The sequence below is a fragment of the Lynx rufus genome, unplaced genomic scaffold (genome assembly GCF_022079265.1).
Source record: "Lynx rufus isolate CCGP_SWC_20201006 ecotype Redwood Valley unplaced genomic scaffold, mLynRuf1.p SCAF_2, whole genome shotgun sequence".
NCBI lineage: Eukaryota > Metazoa > Chordata > Mammalia > Carnivora > Felidae > Lynx > Lynx rufus.
In genome coordinates, this window is record NW_025814834.1 from 31,532,537 (window position 1) to 31,537,839 (window position 5,303).

The window sequence follows — 5,303 nt, forward strand, 5'->3', positions numbered from 1 at the left end:
TCACACTATCTCTGTCTCTCTCAAAATAAATAAACTTAAAAAAAATTAAACTTTAATAAATATTTGTATAATAATCTTTGCATATATATATGATTTCATTTTTCTTTTGTCTAAAATCAAGAACTTCAGCATCCACCTTATGATGTAGAAAAGGAAGAGCAAATGAAATGGATAATAAGCAAATAGAAAGAAATAATAAAGATTAGAGATCAGGGTAGAAATCAAGGAAATAGAAAACAGAAAAACAATGGATAAAAATTAATGAAAACAAAATCCATTATTAGAGAAGATAATCAAATAGATAAACTTCTGGCAGACTGATCAGGGAAAGGAGATACTGAAAGATCATGTATATTTACATACACACATACACACACATACATATGTGTATATGTATATATACTATTATATATATATACATACACGTATATACATATATATATACTATTACATATATATGACATATAATTTCATCAAAATGAAGAATGTCTACTCTTCAAAAACTAGACAAAGGGAATGAAAAGAGAAGACTCAGGAGACTAGGAGAAAATATTTGCAAATTATATATCAGATAAAAGACTGTATCCAGAATGTATAAAGAAATCTCAAAACTTGATGATAACAATAATTTTAAAAAAAAGGTAAAACACAGGAAAAACTTGAACAGTTTCTTTACCAAGGAAAATATATGGATGGCAAATAAGAACATGAAAAGATGCTGAACATTATTACTCATGAGAAAGATGCAGATCAAAACCATAGCAAGACCTAATTATATGCCTCTTATTTATTTCTATTTTTAAGTTTATTTACTTTGAGAGGGGGAAGAGGGGTAGAGTGAGGGGGGGAGAGAGAGAATACCAAGTAGGCTTTGTGCTGTCAGCACGGACCATGATATGGGGCTCGAACCCACAAACCATGAGATCATGACCTGAGCTGAAATCAAGAGCTGGACACTTAACTGACTGAGCCACCCAGGTGCCCCAAATTACATGCCTTTTAGACTATCCAAAGTTAAAAATATTTCAAGTATTGGTGAGGATGTGGGGGGACAGGTAGTCAAGTCATACACTGTTGGTAGGAATGTAATATGGTACAACCACTTTGGAAAACAGTTGACATTTACTTGGAAAACTTGACATTTACTCAAAAATCTAAACGCACATCTATTAAAAGACCCAACCATCCTACTCATAAATATTGACCAAATACAACTTAAAATCTGTAGATCTGAATAACCCAACCAGTGGAGGGAACGTCAAGTTTGTGGTTTGGTTTCCTCCCCAAGAAAGTGTTATTCAGATGTCTAATGAAGACAAAATGGTATCATCACTATCTACCTCTATGTGAGTTTTCCTGTTGCTCTCTAGACAGCCATGTGCAGTCTCGAGGTTGGAATATTATTTCATGTCTTTCTGAAGTCATAATATTTTTTAAAGAGCATCCTTCACTCATTCAACATTTATTAAACACCTACTTTTATTCTTATCAGTACATTTTTTTACCTCCTTGCCTATGTAAAGACCTTAAATAAACCTGTAAACAAAGTAATTCTCATTAACTTGATCACGTCTATTTATTTATGTATTTATTTATTTATTCATTATTTTTAAGTTTATTTATTTTGAGAGACAGACAGCTTGAGTTGGGAAGGGGCAGAGTGAGGGGGAGAGAGAAAATCCCAAGCAGGCTCTGCACTGTCAGCACAGACCCCAGTGCAGGACTCAAACCCACAAAACCATGAGATCACGACCTGAGCCAAGATCAAGAGTCAGCTGCTCAACCAACTGAGCCACTTAGGCGCCCCTAACTTGATCACTTTTAAACTCTCTTTTAATGTGCCATTATTTTGCATATTTATCAAGTATCTATTCCTGACCATCTAAAATCCCTTAAGGCTCAGCCACATTGGGCATATTTTTTTCCCCTGGCCTGGCTGAGTTCTTCCATTTTGACCTCTAGTTCATATTTCTAGTAAATTAAAAAAAAAATTAATTACATGCATTTTCATTTTGGAGTCTTCAAGACAAAATTTCAGCCACCAGGCATCTGATACTTCAAACCTAGAAACAAATTTAGTGCTTGTTTCCTTTGTGCGGTCTCTGCTCCGGACATGCGCAGCAGCTGAGTTTACAGATCAGCAGATGTGATATGAGGAACACATTGGGTCAAGCCTCTATCACGAGATCAGGGAAAATAAGTTTTCTCTCCAGTAAAAACAGAGCAACTCGTTTTCAAATCTCGCAGCTTCCAGCAAGCCCTGGTGTTTCCTTTTGGTCTGTGAAACAGTTCAGCCTCACACTCTCCTGCTGTTGTGACAGTCTGTCTCCACCCCGGCAGCACAAAGACCGAAGGAAAAAGGGATTCGGTAGCTGCTTTTCTTGCATTGGGGAGATATACATGATTTCACAGTAAGAGAAGATATCTGATCTTTGTACCCCCTTTGTTTCCTCTCTCCAAGTTTTACAGCCTTCTTTATCTGTAAATAAAAAAAAAGTTGTACATACATTTTCAAAATGTGCTGCATAATACAACTTCATACATTTAGGAAGCTGACAGCTGCCCTCTGAGGTATAGCCTGACAGCCTAAAACCCAGAAATCAATCATTTGGATATAGTGAGGCCGTGCTATTGCTCCCAGTATGTATTGCGGCACCCAGAAACCACTCATCTGAGATACGCCATCGTAACTCTGATAGATTAAAGCACCACATCCTAGAAACAATTGTGTGTGGTGGGGGAAAATGCTCTCATAGATCTGCCGGGTACCAGCCCAGAATCCAGCAGGCAACCGGGCAGGGCTGTGCTGAATCAGAGCTTCCAGAAACCCGGGAAGCAGCAGGATGACAGTTCTGTTCTTCAACAGCCCATTATGAACTAATTAGCATACATGAATTGCAGATTTTAAGCATTAAAGTGATGTACAAATCATTAATTTTTTGTCAAATCCATGTCACCCTTGTGTATGCCTTCCTATTTTAATGTTGCATGACAGTGAAAAGAGGTACAATCCTCTGTATATAAAGAGGAGAGATTTGGTGTAGCTGATATAATGAGACCTATTTAAACACTATGTATTTTTCGGCTTTGAATATATCTGCCTGGAAAAACGCTACACTTGTCCTATTAGGGTTAATTGTGAAAGGATGTTAATGTATTCAAAACCCCAGGGGTAGTTCTACATGTTGTCTGAATGAAACAGGGGATGTAAGACCAACTTCACATTTGAGCTTTCTTTTTAAAAGTCCTCTTTTTGATGAATAAAAAGAGCCATAAAATCTTTCTCACTGATTATGGAAGGTGTAACTATTTAGAATGAAAGCTGAGCTTTTCGGTGTGTGAGAGCTCCCATGCAGCAGATCTGTTCTCGTTAACTCAGTGCCAAACTTAATTTATAAAGATGTATAATGTAATGGAATGGAAAAGGGAAAATAACAGCAAATCTGGGTTTCATACTGGAAAAGGCTTCTAAGCATTAATTTGTGGTTTTCCGTATTGTTTCTGTGTATTTAATTACTAAAGATATTTGTGCTTAAACAAATGCTTGGTGTTTCATTTGAATTTCTCTTTTCTTATTACAGTGGAGTCACAATGCTTAATTTGTTAGTACTGCAATAGTTACCATGGTAACAGACTCTAACGTTATATATAAATATGTATGTGGCATATATGTGTGTGTGTTATAAATATGTACTATAGATGATTATGACTTTATTCCGAGAGCACATTTCAGAAGACTTAGCTCTTAAGAAACACTCTAATTAAAAACGTAGATATACTTTGTGAACCTAAAGATATATGGTCACAGACTTGGGTCTCCATTTTCACATGGGGAAGAAAGGAAGTTCTGAGGAAGGGGGAGATGTTTTCATGCTCTCTTCTTGTAGGTTTTCCTCTGCCTGCCAGCAGAATCCTCCTTGGGTCATACTCTATGGGCCTTCTCCTTCTCCCTACTCCCTTTTCCACCCACATCTCTTAACCATACGAAATCTAGATAAAACGAAAACCAAGGCCAAACTCTAGGGGCAGAAGTTTTTTTCCGAAGAAGATTCTATCAAGAAGACTAGGGATGCATTGAGAAGGGAGGAGGAGAGGGTGAGATGATGTGGTCCATTCGTATTAGTGAGAGAGGGGAATTCGTAATAAAGACAACTATCCACGTATATGCTGCTTGAATTAGGAATCCCATGCACCTCTCAGGAAATATTTAGGGTAGAAAGTAGACTCTTCATTGTAGAGCTAAGGAAACTGCAGCTCATAGTGAATGAGTAAAAATTGTCATGCAGATTACTTCTGCCAAAGCCTCCGTTCTTTGTACAATGTCACCTTATTACTGAGGCCTTCTTTAGCGCAAGGTACCAGAGCCATAAACCCACTCCTTCCAGACTAATTAGCATCCCCCATGCAGTCAAATCTGGGGCAATGACAACGATATGCTTTATGCTGGAGATGACTTTGGTAGTAAACCAAAAATAAACCCAATGGAAAGGGAGAATAGCATGGCCATCTCTCTCAGTAGGTATTATTTTCAACTCCATGCAACAACAACCATACAAAAACAGCAGCTTAGCTAAATGGTTTATTTTTCATAAATCATTACAAACCCAGAAATAGGCAAGCTTAGGTTGGTATGGAGTCAACATACTTAAATGGAGCATTTAGGCAGTTATTTATCTCTCCACTGTGCCATCCTTAGTGTGAGACCATTATCTTCATGCTCATAAGATGGCCACCGCCCCACTTGACATCACAACTGTATTTCAGGCAAAAGGAAGAGGAATGAATAAAGGGCAAATAATGAGGGGGCTGAGCTGGTCTCTCTCTCTTTCTCTCTCTCTTTTTGTGGAAAAAAATCACAATTTCAATATTGGATGCCACATACTGTGCTTTGACTCATACGGTTTCCTTGGGATTAACCAATGGAGTGTCCTATGACCTCTGGGAACTGTGGAAAATATGGAATGCTTCAGAGATATGCATGTCATCCTTGTGCAAGGGCCACGCGAATCTCCTCTGTATCATTTTATTTCCAGTATGGGCTGCCAAAGCAAGCGCAAGCTTGTCTCTTCTCGGCGATAAACATAACTTTTCAGGAAGCCCTAACCAAAACAGTGTGCTTACGCTGGGCAGCCTGCTTCCATATGGCCACTCCATAGACGCAGAGAAGTCTGTGGCACTGAGTCATTTTAATCAAGCCTAATGTTGCCCTTAGTAAAAGCGGGTTCTGTTAGTAATGAATGGAGAATGGTTATTGGATAGGCAACTACCAACGGTCATCTTCTGTGATCGATATTTCCTTGTGA

At 38.1% G+C, this 5,303-nt stretch overlaps 1 non-coding gene across 1 annotated transcript; it reads right to left on the reverse strand.

Annotated features, from left to right (window-relative positions):
* Positions 1–4,950: 4,950 nt before the first annotated feature.
* Positions 4,951–5,053, reverse strand: LOC124516751 (U6 spliceosomal RNA). Its single transcript, XR_006963155.1, has one exon. It is a non-coding gene; the product is annotated as a U6 spliceosomal RNA (small nuclear RNA).
* Positions 5,054–5,303: the final 250 nt, after the last annotated feature.